Raw genomic sequence first — 15,888 nt, 5'->3', positions numbered from 1 at the left:
CAGTTAAGACACTTGATGAAATAGACAAATTAATCAGTGAGGCTAACCGGATAGTATTCTCCACTTCTCACTGACATGTAGCATTGATGGTAGGTAGAGTAAAGGAAGTCTCTAAGGAAACAATAGATGGATGGGATATATTCTTTGTGGAAAAAGAAAAAGAGGAAGAATTACTTGGGCCAAAAACTATCAAAGTATATCAAAAGGACAAAGATAAGGGGAAAGGTAAGGTAGGTGGACCACCAAGTTTAAAAATAATGGACAATATGCCCCCACCTCCTTCAGATACTCCACCGGTAGACACTATTGCAAATCAACTAGCCACTGAGAGTATGGAGACTCCAGTACAAGATACAAACCCTGAATTAGAAATTCTGTATACTGTAAATATATATACTCAAGAAGTTAATGTCATGGTTGATAGAGAAACCACTGAGGATAAGGAGAAATATGTGACTACTGAGTCACCAGCTGCAGAGGTTGAGAAAAACATAGAAAAACCTACACAGGAAGAGCAACCGATAGAGGATACCACAGAGAAACTGGTAGATACAATAGAAAAACCATTTGAAGAACCGACAAAAGAGAGTTCAGAGGCACAAACTAAGGAACCGATAACTGAAAGCTTAGAGAAACCACATGAGACACATTTGGAGAAACCCAAACCGGTATAGGTTGAAGCATAGGTACAGACAAAGACAGTGCCCTCCAATCAAACTAAAAAGCCTAAAAATTTGTTTGTGGAAATGAAAACTTAGACAGACCTACCAGAGGTCGAACCAAGCAAGGAAATAACTACAACCGGTAGCATGGCTATTATAAAAACTGTTGGACAAACATCTGGTACAGCTATGATAGAATTCAAACCTACTAATATAAGAGAGGTCTTATTAGATTTAATAAAGAAGATCACGGAATGCAATGCACAAGCCTATAAGGCTATTGATGATACTATACCAATTCTTAAATTGATAGCACCAAAGTGTAGTATTGAGAATAAAGATTCTTTAGGTCAACTAGACACATTGTGTAAGTTTATCACCGATAATCTAATAACTATTGATCAAATAAAGGAGGATACATTTAAGAAAAGGATGATAAAGGAAAAAGAGAAATTCTTTGAGGATATTGTAAATAAGAACAAGGAGAAAATGGATACCCTATTACCAGAACTTGAAGAAATAATTCTTGACTTCAAGAAACTGTACAAGGATACTTGCAAAACAAATGTCTTAACAGAGGATCTTGACAAGGAGATCAACAAAGCTCAAGTGAAGTTAAATAATATTGTTGACAATTTAATTGGAACGTCAGATTCATTTTTGGAATTAGAAAAGAAAATTGCAGAGAAGGAAGAGAAAATCAAGAAATTGGAGATAGACAAACAAGGAATAAAGGATAAGGAAAAGGACTTAAAATATAGACTTAGTCCAAGACTAGAGTATCTTATTTCCTTGAGAAAAGAAATATCTGAGGCTCTGGTTCCTGGACTGAAGACATCGAAAGAGAAAATGCACATACTCACCGATACAGTGCAGAGAACACAAGAGGCAATAAAAGACTGCAAAACTTTCAGCAATGGCATAAAATTAGTTTTGATAGATATCTTTCAGATTGTAACCCACCAGTTACAAGAATCCAGGAAGGACTCTACTAATAGCGAATGACAACCTTTGTCATTGATGTCAAAGGGGGAGTAGTCAGATGAGAAAAATGGTCAGAAGGAAGGGAATTCATCTACTCAGGGGGAGCATACAGTTTTGGCAATACAATTTTGGCAGACTATTTTTGGATATCATTTTGGACACTTTTTAATTTTTTCTCATGAGTGTTGCCATCAATGTCAAAGGGGGAGATTGTTGGAAAATGCACACTCCAATGAGAAATTGTAGGTGATTGAAGGTGTTTTCATTGATGGCAACCTTGCAATCATATGATACTGGTAAGACTGGATACCGACACCGGCAATGGCAAACTCTACACTGGCACACAGAACACTGGCAGTGAAAGGAAGCATACAGGCACCCTAGCCAATAGGAATTTTGTTTGTAATGTATTTTATAATTAATTGTAAAATAATTGTAAGCCGACATGGCGAGTTGTAATATGACTCATATATGTATGAGATCATTTTGTAATAGGAAATGTGTGTGATAGGATGCGAAATAAGCAGACCTAATATGCGAACTATAGGTTAAGGGTTTATGTATGTAGCAGAGATTAAACTGGTACTAGATTTGGCATAGCAGATGCTAATCTAAAGTAGTACAAGATATTGGATTAATAAAATCCATTTTTGTAAGTCAGTGTGACGACTTCTTTTGTAATTGAGCAGCAAGCTCTAGGCACTTGGCCTTCCTGCATGTGCAAGCCCCTATTGTAAGAGTAATATTCCCTTATTGGCCAGTAAGCGAATATTGTGGGTCACAAATCCCACCGAGGTTTTTCCCACACCGGGTCTCCTTGTTAAAATACTATGTTATGGTGTACTTCTCATGTGGTTTTTTATATTCTTGTTTACTGCATTATTTCTTGTTTGCCGATACATAGTTTTAATATGTTTTTCATGCTTTAAGTCAAGTAAATTTACTAACCGGTAAGATACTAATTCACCCCCCCCTCCTCTTAGTATCTTTGGGAATTCTAATCCTAACACATAAATATTTTCACAAAGGAAATACAAGGAAAGCAAACAATTACATTCAAGCAATCTTTCAAATAGATTTCCAACATACAGAGTAAGAAAATGAACCAACCTTGAATCTACCAAGGGTTTACTAGGGATAGCTTGGAGAAAAGCAACCCAAATCCATAATTATTTTCTACAACACTTAGCCAAAATTCTATTCTAAAACTGGTTTTCAAAATTGCAAGATCTCATTTCCAAAGATGGAGAGTGGGTGATTAACTCTCTAAGTCTCAATCTCTTGCCTAAGAAGGCTTCTCTCACTCTTTCCAACCTCTTGGATAGAGTGAGAGGCTCCCATTGGTTGTTCTTCCCTAGGTCTTACACACTCCCTAACCAAGGCACCTCAAGAAGAGGGATGAAATGGGGAAGAGGAATGACACATACCAAGAAGGTTATCTAACCAAGGATGGCACTCCTAAAGATGAAATTCGGCCATCTAGGAAAACTCACTTTTTTGGGAGGTTAAACAAGTCCTAGGGGGTGGACACATGGCCAAATTTGGCCTTCACCCATAGGTACCCCATGAGGCCCAATAAAAATACTCCAAAACTGACTCTAGGAGTTGGTTTAACCCTTTGAAAGTCCACCTAAAGTTTACCTACGGGTCAACTCTAAGTTGACCCTCCTAATGGCTCACTATCCTAGATTTCTTGGAACCTTCAAGGATAATTTGGAAATATATCATTTAAACAAAAATAAATCTCTCAAAAGGTGACATGACAATGCCAACACAACATACAACATATGTGTCAAGTGACACTACAAAAGAATTCCACATTACTATTACACACATGGCAATTATCCCTTGTAGGATTTACACAAATAAATAATTACAATTTAACACACATGAAATCATTTACATTTATGAATAAAATATGATACATATGGGGTGTTGTCTCTCCAAATAGACAACCCCTGGTTTTACGAACATACATAGGCCTAGGCTTGATTCTCCATAATGTTTCCATGGTCACATGGATAATTTTCCTATGCATCTCAATTACACATTAGTACTTCCCAATAACCTCATATAATATTAAACACATAAATAAGAATACAAATCAATCACTCTGCATACAATTGACATCATACCAATCAATTTACTCTATAACAAAATAAATCCACATAAGCAATTATCATAATCCTCATAAATTTAATCCATTCATAAGATATACATCATAATAAAGTCTTGCAAATCAAATAATGACATACACCATCTCAATGTTATCCTATTCTATAATCATGTAAAATTCTATGAAGCATCAATATATCAAGGTTATCCAATTCTTGGGATCATATAAAGTTATATATTCATAATGCATAAAAATAAAGAATCCATAATAGTTCCAACATGAAAATCACTGAAATGCTAGGATGGGTTAGGGTAGGGCCTCACAATTGTCTCCTTATTTTGTTGTTTGATGATATTGTCTGACATGGTCTTTCTTCACAGGTAAGAAAATAGGGCTATAGAACTAGTTATATAGAAGTTTAAATGTTAGTTATGAAATCATGCTTCAGTATAATATACCAAATTAAATTACTTGAAAATAGAAATTATCATCATTGAACCAAAACCATTTAACTCTTCTTTTTCATCTCAAAACATAACTAATGGCTTTGTGGTATGCAATCCTTGTATCATATCTTAAGTTGACTAATGTCTAATTGGGGTAATCCATGAGTGTCTAATGTGAATTCATTATCAATTTTGTGAAGTCATTGAGAGTATGGTGATAGTCATTCCTTATAGGATCCTCTCAATACTGTCCAAATCAGCCTAAAAGGAAAGAAACTATACATTCCCATGCTCATGCATACTTACATGAATAATGCTACACTCGTGTATCCTAAACATTGGAGAGACCTTATCTGACTTGCCTAATCAATGTGGTTGTTGTCCTAATATGAAATACTAAGTTCTACCCTTGCCTCTACATCAAACTTCTCACATCACATTTCTTCAACAAAATACACTAATATGAATTGAGCTAACACCATGAGGATAGGGTCAAGTCTCATGGAAACTAATCATAATACGTGAAGATGAGGTTCACACATAAGTGTTGGCTCTCAACAATGCCACACTTCCAAAATTGTCAGTCTCAAGACTTCTCCTATTAGGTCAGCACTCATTGATGGCCACAAGGCCAAATCAATCTATGTAGGCTTCAATATCCTTACTCTAGGCTTGGAGGACCCTACACAAGGTCTATGAACACTCACTTGGTATATATACAATAGAAAGAGCCTTCCTCTAGAACGTTGTTTGCAACACACACATCATTGGTAATAATTGTTATGATGGATGGTCTAGTAGGACGGTAAATAAAATGCTAATTCTTTTTCCACCCTTTGAAACTACAACAAGGTATTTGACTTGGCAGGGTCCCCACACATCACTTAAACAACAAAAAATAGGCAATGAAACCTTTTGACTTCTCAATGCATATTCTTTTGTCTTTTGCTGGTTTTCCCAGTCCGATACAGAGGGACATCAGACCTTTCATGGCATCATCACACATGCCTTCCAATATGTAGTCCTTTCATATTTTAGGTGACTACACACTATGTTGTTGTTAAGAATTGATGTAGTCTTAAGACATCTCATGACTCCATTACATTTTAACACTTGGGTTTACAAACACAACTCTGTCAAAACAAAAACAATGTCACTAGTAAAACTATGACTATGAATCAATACCCTTACGACAGTCATAGAAATTTATTGTATTTCATTTGGTTTTGATCCACAAACCCTTCTGAAGGTTTCATAGGGTCACCTCACCCCTCTCTCTATCATCAACCACTTCAAAATACCAATCACCTGGTCTTCCCACCAAATTCTTCACTCTGACTTCCTTTTACTGTCTGATACATAGAGATATCAGACTATCCTCATGCCCAAACACATACCACATCTATTTTGGAGCCCTGCACATAACATAATATGATACATAGCATTAAAAAAGGCCTTCCCATAGATTTGGGTGAATTTATATGCATGGGAGACCAAACTATACATTATTTACTCCTCTCGGTAAACACTAGGCAGGATTTTGACATTTTTTGGAAAAACTATGATATCTTCTTTAAAACACTATGAAATATCATCTCTAATATGCTTTGATGGATGTCGCATCCTATTTAAAACCTCACATTTTGGCACTGGCAGAAAGGATTTTAGCAAAGGTTGTGGAATATGGCTTTTAAATCTACCAATTGTCATTCCATCTTGTGCATATGGCTTTTACATGTAGAAGAAATAAATTTGATAATTAGGCCATATGGTGGATGATAAGTGAAGGATTTTTGGCTTTGGTACATGAAGGTGACTAAAGGTTGTGGAAGGAGAAATGGTGTAAGTTGGATCTATGGTAGTGGGAGTAGATGTTATTTATGCACGGAAATGTTAAGCTAATACTCATAAAATAGCTAGGAATCCAACTTAAGGCATTCTATTTGTTAAAAAATTTCTCTACCATTGAGCTACTGCCCCCTTTCTTACCAATCCATTGTTGGCTTGAGTGTAGATTATTTTCAACACCCATTATAGGACACATTATAGGTTCTTGGGGCTCCTAACCTAACCTAGCTTTGATAACATTTTGAGCTACTACTCATGGACTAGCTAGGTTATCAAGATATGACCTTCTATTTGTTGTTAGAATGTGATCTATAACTAAGTATTAGAGGATCTTACTAACTTGGGTATCATGCTTTTATGTGTCTCTGACATGACTCCTAGTAACTATATAAGGATCTTACTAGTCCTAGATCTATGCAAACATTTTAGTCATCTTGTGATAGTCAAAGAGGGCAATAGTAATAAGTCTTCAGGATGGAAGTCCATTAAAGGTGGTAGTCAACATAGTGAAAAATCCTAATCATGTTTAGAGCAATAGGAAACCCTAAGAACAAGAAAAAATATGTGATAATGCATAGGACAACCTTAATGCCCAAGTTTAGAGAGCATATACAAGATGAATAATGATAGTCTACCAGTAGGGATAAAGACATGGGTAAGTTCAGTGTCAGGTACGTATAAACATGAATTTCCTGAGTTAGCATTAGAGTATATATCAGCCAGTATGATATACATATTTAAATTCAGATTTGTGCATCATTAAATATAAATTAAGATGTTCTTAATCAAGTCAATGAGAGTTAATATCATTAAAAGTTAAGAAGGTAAATTTTATCTATTTATTCAAACAACATTAAAATAACATAACGTTACTGCTAGACATAACATATAAATATATATATCTACACATAATCTCAAGAATACATAATACAATCAGATTCAGGTTATGCAAATTATGGTAATACAAAAAATTCTTATAAGGAATAACAAACTGATTATAATGAAATGACAATAAGTGGCTAATGTTGATACAAAGTAACACTAACAGGAAACTTTGATGACAATATAATACACATCACTATTGAACTTACCCCTACCTCATATAACCCTATGTTGGCTAGGCCCCACCATAATTAGAAGATCCTAATTACTACTATCCTAAACTTTGCATTGACTATCACAATTTGATAGTGAGTTGAGTTAGTCCATTAGCGAGATTGGGAAAGAGTTTGGTATTGAGTTTAGTGTTGGTGGAAGGTTTAATGAGGTACACTACGACATGAAATGACTCTTCTTATCCCTCATGTGAATGTGCTCCTCTTAAAGCACTATGGCATGGATGACCCTTCCTTCCATTTCCTACACCCTATTTTCTAACCCACACCTCATAACCTTTACCTCACTTCCTATCATTATTACCTTCCATATACCTTTCATATCCCCTCTCTTAACCTCCTTCACTTTCCTACATCCTATCCTAAACCTTAACCTTATATATATTTAGTTTTACTTCACCTACCTAACCCCATTCCATCATTCACATCCTTTTATCTCCCCCTATTCACTTTCCTACCTTCCAAACCCCTAACATATCCTAACTTACTCTTTCACCATTACATCCTTCATCACTTACCTTGCTATCTTATCCTAACCCACACCTCATAACCTTATACCTCTCAGCTTCCATTTTATACCACCTTCCTATCATGGTACGCTTATCCTCCCTTCCAAAACACTGACAAAAAATGGCACTTGATCACTACATAGTAAATGGCTTTTAAATATATCAATTGTCATTCCATCTTGTACATATGGATTTTACATGTAGAAGAAATAAATTTGATAAATAAGCCATATGGTGGATGATAAGTGAAGGATTTTTCATACTAAAGGTGTGGCACTTGTGGCTTTGGTACATGAAGGTGACTAGAGGTTGTGGTAGGAGAAATGGTGGAAGTTAGATCCATGGTAGTGGGAGTAGATGTTATTTACGAATGAAAATGTTAAGCTAATACTCATAAAATAGCTAGGAATCCAACTTAAGGCATTCTATTTGTTAATAAATTTCTCTACCATTGAGCTACCGCCCCCTTTCTTACCATTCCATTGTTGGCCTGACTATAGATTATTTTCAACACCCATTATAAGACACATTATAGGCTCTTGGGGCTCCTAACCTAACCTAGCTTTGATAACATTTTGAGCTACTACTCATGGACTAGTTATATTACCAAGATACGACCTTCTATTTGTTGTTAGAATGTGATCTATGACTAAGTATTAGAGGATCTTACTAACTTGGGTATCATTCTTTTATGTGTCTTTGACATGACTCCTAGTAACTATATAAGGATCTTACTAGTCCTAGATCTATGCAAATTATGTAAATTATGGTAATACTGCAAATTCTTATAAGGAATAACAAACTGATTATAATGAAATGACTATAAGTGGTTAATGCTAATACAAAGTAATACTAACAGGAAACTTTGATGACAATCTAATACACATCACTGTTGAACTTACCCCTACCTCATATAACCCTATGTTGGCTAAGCCCCACCATAATTAGAAGATCCTAATTACTACTATCCTAAACCTTGCATTGACTATCACAATTTGACAGTGAGTTAAGTTAGTCCATTAGCGAGATTGGGAAAGAGTTTGGTATTGAGTTTGGTGTTGGTGGAAGGTTTAAGGAGGTACACTATGACATGAAATGAGTCTTCTTGTCCCTCATGTGAATGTGCTCCTCTTGAATCACTATGACATGGATGACCCTTCCTTCTATTTCCTACACCCTATTTTCTAACCCACACCTCATAACCTTTACCTCACTTCCTATCATTATTACCTTCCATCTACCTTTCATATCCCCTCTCTTAACCTCCTTCACTTTCCTACATCCTATTCTAAACCTTAACCTCATACACATTTACTTTTACTTCACTTACCTAACCCCATTCCATCATTCACATCCTTTTATCTCCCCCCATTCACTTTCCTACCTTCCAAACCCCTAAAATATCATAACTTACTCTTTCACCATTACATCCTTCATCACTTACCTCCCTATCTTATCCTAACCCACACCTCATAACCTTATACCTCTCAGGTTCCATTTTATACCACCTTCCTATCATGGTATGCTTATCCTCCCTTCAAAACACCGATAAAAAATGGCACTCGATCACTACACAGTGGTCTAACGGTCCTGCAACGGGGAGTTTCTATCACAGCCATATATACTAGCATCCATACCCAAGGTAAGCTCCTTAGCTAGAGCCTACGTTTAGGCAACTTCCAATAGATGTCAGATACAAGAGTGGCATAATCTATGTGATCACATAGGTTTAGGTCATCCTAGTCCTTAATTAGGGTCTTCCCTAAGAGGTTATACCTATAAAGATGATAATTGATCATTTCATTTGATCAACCATCCAAATCAATCTTATTTTTCTCTTTTTCTACCATAATGAATATGAGCTAGGGAAAAAAAAATTATGAGCAGGAAAATTCATTATAATAAAGATAAAACTTGATCATCAAACAATACAAATGCAACCTCCTATGTATATTTCAAACAATTTCATCACTACATAAAGAAAATTCGACACATTGTCACAAACATAACAATTTTTTCTTCAAGAAAACATCCTGTGAATGAATTGGTTGATTACCCTATCTTTTTTCTTCAATCGGATCTTGGTGGCACTGCAATCCATAACTATTTCCCTCCTTGTAATGCCCATTTTTTTTTGTGAGTATCGCAGAGGTTGACGGGACAAAGAGGCAGGATTAATGTTTATCAAATGACTTGGTTTTTTTTGGTTTTTTAATAAGTAATGCCCACGGTCGTCGGAATTTTGATGAATGCGGGTACTTTTTCAAAAAAACATAAATTTCATTACTAATTCCTTCTCCGTCAAAACAAAATATTGAATTATCGTCGGAATTCCGACGAATGCGGGCATTTTTTCAAAAAAAAATTAAATTTGGTCACAATATGACTTCCCTATCGGAAACCTTTGTTAGAATTTTAGGCCAAATATATTAGTGTTAATATACATACTACCGATAGTGGTTCCTCCTCAAGTGAATCTGAAGCCTCTGAACCTCTAGAAACTAATATACATAAATGTCAAGAGGATAAAGATTTCTGAAAAATGATGAAAGTTATCATAGCTAGAGAAAAAGAAGACTATTTTTTAGAACTAGCAAAACAAGGAGCTAAACTTCCTACTGGTTATAATGTTGAGACCCTAGTCACTAAAAAGGAAGAGTCACCCTTAGTAATGGTAAACAAACAATTACAAGCCTTACGAACTAGGATTGCAGAGATGAAAAACAAGGATAAATCACCAAAACAATATTCTCTGGACACAATATGCCCATTTCCATTTGACAAAAACATTTACATGCCTCCATTTCCTTCATGAGTGGAGATCCCAAAATTTGACAAATATGATGGAAACTTGGATCCCCAAGACTATATCAGAGAATTTTGTGCTTTATGTATGGAGTTCATGCATGACCAAACGTATCTCATGCGCCTTTTCCAAAGAAGTTTAGGAGGACAAGCTTTGGAATTGGTTCTCAAGCCTACCTACGGTAATAAAAACTTTTGAAGAATTAATCCAACTATTTCTACAATAGTAATCCTATAACATTCATCACCCTGTCACTATGATAGAACTTTGTAATACCAAATAGAAATTAGGAGAGTCATTTCTCACTTTTCTCCAATGATGTAGATAGATGTTCTCTAGATATTCACGACCTATTCCAAATTCCAAGAAAATGGATATATTCATCAACAATCTGATCCCTAAATTGAAAAACAGTATCTAGATGCAAGTGCACCCATCATTTAACAAAATGGTAGATAATTCCCTTAGGATGGAAGATGTGCTTATAAAGAAGGGAGATATCTCACTTTGGAAAGAAACACAACCGGGATATAATTCCAAAGAAAATAATAAGTATTGGAAATATGGAAAAGACAACAACAAAAACATTGTTAATGATGGAGTGGTAGACACTATTAAAGAAAAAACAAAATCCATGATATTTAACATGGCTAGTGGCACGCAAGCGCTCAAAGCAGCTGAAACCACAACAAAAAATCCTCCCAAGAAAGTAAAAGAGTGGTTCAAAGATAAACCTTGGCTTTCAAAACCTAGACGCGAATTCACTCCTCTGGAAGAATCATACGAATCCATTTTCAAAACTTTATTGGCAAATGATCTGATAACCTTATGAGATAATTCTAGGTCATATGATCCCGAAGTCAAATGAAAATGGTGGAGAGAAAATGAATATTGCAAATACCATCGAAACAAAGATCATAACAAAAACAACTGCATGAAGCTCAAGCATGAGATTCAAAATCTCATAGATACTGGTGAAATTGTTGTCAAGAATCACCCAACAAATGTTGATCACAAAGCTTTTACGAGCCCTTTACCTATTTACGAACAAGGTGATTCCTCAAAGATAGAAGGAGGTGCCAAAGTAAATTACAGTTATACCAGCAATGACAATGTGATCAACATGATTGAGTCTTCTCAACTTTAATATTGCAATGTGATTATAATCAAAGATAAACAACATGAATCACAACATGCAATTGCTATGACCTGTTCTCAAAAGAAAGTCACTCTCCAAGGAGCTAGTTCTTCAACTCCAACTCAAACAACATCAAACCTACCAACCTCATCAAACAAACAAAAAGATACAACATTTGATAAATTTAAATAGCTAACTCCATCATCATCCTCTAGATATAGCATTGTCAAACAACTGAAAAGAATGAATGCTTAAATCTCCATCTTTGAATTGCTCAAAATCTCTTCTGCTCATAAAGAGATCCTAGACAAAGCATTGCTCACAACTAATGTTCCAAAAGATTTAGATATTGATTGGTTTCAATCTATGGTGGGTCATCTGACTTCACCTCACTATCTGACCTTCTTTGAAGAAGATGACAACTCACCAAATCATCCACATAACCAACCATTGCATATTGAAGCTATGATCCATAAACACCAAGTTAAATGTGTTTTGATAGATGGAGGCACAGTGTTGAATATTTGTACTTACAGTCTGCTTACACAACTAGGATTTTCTAAAAAATGTCATTGATTCGGCCAAGAAAATAACAATTAAAGCCTATGATGAAGAAGAATGGACCTCTAAAGGTCTGTTATTATTACTAATCAGGGTGGGACTTGTAGAAAGAGATGTCATTTTCCAGGTACTTGATCTTCCTCTGTCATACAATATCTTACTAGGTAGGTCGTGGATTCATGGAATGAAGGCAATTCCATCTACATACCATTAATGCTTAAAATTTCCTTATAATGAAGTTGAAGTCAGTATTCCTACTGATACAAATCTCCCCTATAATGCATTGACAAAAGGTGTTGATACCTTTTTGCCTCATAATAGAGCAACCTCTACAAATGAAAGTCGAGAAGCTCTGATGAAGGAATTAGAAAAGAAATTGAAGATTACAAATACTGGTATGGATGGCTACAAGATAGAACCAGTACTTTCATTAGTCTCTCTCCCTCCATCACAAAAACAATTGGGCAAACCATCAGAGGCTCTGAGAACACAGAATTTAACTCCAAATATCATATATGATGGTCTTTTTGTATAGTCTTCTACTTCCCTAGTAGATGAAATAGAAGAAGATGTTGTTCTTAAGTGGGTTTTCAAGGAAGATAGTCAAAATGAGGAAGTACGACATTGTGAGATTTCCCCAAACCAATATGGTCCCGGCTACAAAATGATCCAATGCATGGGATATTTAGGTACTGGTCCCCTGGGGAAACATCAAGAGGGTATTATTGAATTGATTCAGCTGCAAACAAAATCTACAAATGATAAGGTTGGACTGGGATACAATCCAAAAAAGACATCCGACCAAAAACATGCTTCTAAGTCTAAGTGGAAGAAAAGGATATCGCTTTCAACATCATAGGAAGTCAACACTCAACACACTCAAGTAGAGTGTGGAAAAGAAAAAGAGGAACTAGCAATCAAGAGAGAAGAAACAATCAGTGCTCAAGTTTAGATGGTATTAGCTACAACAATACAAGGAGTTGAAGTTCCAGAAGATATGAGAGATGAAGTAGAAAAAATCAGAGAATTGTTTGCACCACTGAAAATTCTAATTGCATACACTAGTAGGCAACACGTAGATGATTTAGAAATAGACTCAAATGAGTATGAATGGGGTTCAGAGCACCTCTTAGATACATCCATTACAAAAACTCCAAAAGAGTCCACTGATATCACAAATGAAACTCAAGAACTAATACGCTTAAAGCTACAAACAGAGATAGAAGAAATTAGACTAAAAAGACAGGCAGATTATGAACGAAAGCTGAAAGAAGGAAGGACACAAGAAAAAAATTTCATCTATTATATACCCCTCTAATAAGATAAAACAAATCAAGTATGGGACTACACAAGAATAATTGGAAGCTACAAAACCAGAATCGATCATTAGTCTAGAGGAAGTTGATTGGAGTAAATGACAAGGACTCACAGAACCATCAAGGTTATGTCAATAGGTATGTAAGATACAAATGTTAAATGAGCCAAATGTTGAAGGAACTTGCATCATTAAAGATGTAGGTGTTGATACCATACATAAATTCACTCAATCACTTGAACAAGACTCAGAAAATTCATCCGACGACTTTGATGACTCTAACAATAGTCCTATTTATGACAATGTTTACTCAACATCAAACTCTAAATCCTTGGATGTAAATGATGAGAATCTGTCTACTGATCTTGTTACTGTCAAACCATGATATGAAGTCCACTTTGGCATAGAGAATGATGCTATAAGTAGGTCTATTGGATTAGGTCAACTAAAGATTAATGTGCACTTTAATAATCATATTTTGACTCTTCCTGGTCTCGAGACATTTATGCATGGTAGTCTTATAGAACTCAACTTTTTGATTCATAGTTGTGATGACAATACCGTGAACTCCCTCGAACCTATCCACACTCTATCCTTGGTACATCCTAAATTAATTGACTATAGTCTACAAGACCAACCCATGAATGTACCTACTTTTTCCAATGACTACACGCTATCCTATTACCTCAATGTAGTTGAACCCATATACTCTTCCACCAATGAACAGAGTGAGAACATGAATGAAATAGATATCAAGTATCGTAGTCGCAAAAATCAGAAAAATAAAATTAAAAGATATGATGGCAAAAACCACATTGTGGTGGTGTTAGAATCTAAAATAGAGAAAATAAAGGACATACCTAAGGGTGAAAGCCTTTCTAAGGTGCCTGAAGGTGAGATAGTTGATATACTACCAAGTCATTTATAGGAAAGGTCTTCTATATTGATTGAGCCAACTCAGCCAGTGAACATTGGGAGTCAAGAGACACCACACATCATTCAATTAACTCAATCACTATCAGCAGAAGAATTGAAAGATTTCACTCATCTCTTTTCAGAAAAGAAGATCAATTTTGCATGGATGTACTTTGATATGCTAGGCCTGGATCCTAATCTTATCATGCACCATCTTTCTATCACACCAGGAGTTAAACCAGTCAAGCAAAAACTCTCTAAGATGCACCCTCACATGGTACTGCTAGTCAAGGTTGAGCTAGAAAAATTGCTAAAAGATATATTTATCAGAGCTATAGACTATGCAGAATGGATTTCAAACATAGTACTTATATCAAAGGCAGACAAATCTATTAGGGTTTGCACAGACTTCAGAGATCTCAACAAAGCTTGTTCGAAGGATGACTTTCCATTGCCAAACATTGATATGATAGTTGATATGGCTATTGGGTATGAGATGTACTCACTAATGGATAAATTCTCCAGTTATAATCAGATCAAAATAGCTCTTGGGGATCAAGAAAAGACAACTTTCACCTATCATGGGGAACCTTTTGCTGGAATATCATGCCATTTGGGATAAAGAGTGCAGGATAAACTTACCAGAGGGTGATAACTACTATATTTCATGATATGATGCATAAAAACATGGAAGATTATGTTGATGAAACTTTAGTAAATATTATGAAGAGATCCACCCATATTCAAGAGCTAGGCCTTATACTAGATAGAATGGAAAAATTCAAACTTCGGCTAAATCCAAAAAAGTGTGCATTTGGGGTATCATGAGGGAAATTAATTGGCTACATCATTTCAAAGAAGGGAATCGAGGTTGATCCTAAGAAGGTCCAAGCTATAATGGAAATGCTACCTCTGAAGAACATCAGTCAAATGAGAAGTTTACCGGGACGTCTCCAATCAATCACGCACTTTATTTCTCACCTAGCAGACAAAGCTCAACCTTTCACAAGAGTATTGAGGAAAGGAGTAATATACAACTGGGATTAGGAATGTGAACAACACCTTCTGCAAATCAAAGAATACTTGTCTAATCTGCCAATATTGATACCACCTATTCAAGGCAAACCATTGGTTCTATACATATCAGCTACCGATTCATCATTGGGGGCACTTCTGGCACAATAGGATGAAAATAAAAAAGAGTGAGCTATATATTACATCAACAAAACATTGGTGGCTTATGAAATGAACTATACTATAATAGAAAAAACATGCTTGGCATTGTTCTTTGCATCACAAAAATTGAGTCACTACATGTTAGCACATTTCATCAAGCTAGTAGCTAAGATTGATCCACTCAAATATCTTCTCAACAAAGCAACACTTATAGGAAGATTGGCTAAATGGGTCATGGTTCTTACAGAGTTTGATATTGAATATGTGGAACACAAAGCTATCAAAGGACAGGTAATT

This window comes from Cryptomeria japonica, chromosome 9 (genome assembly GCF_030272615.1).
Source record: "Cryptomeria japonica chromosome 9, Sugi_1.0, whole genome shotgun sequence".
Classification (NCBI taxonomy): Eukaryota; Viridiplantae; Streptophyta; class Pinopsida; order Cupressales; family Cupressaceae; genus Cryptomeria; species Cryptomeria japonica.
This window is presented reverse-complemented; position numbering follows the sequence as displayed.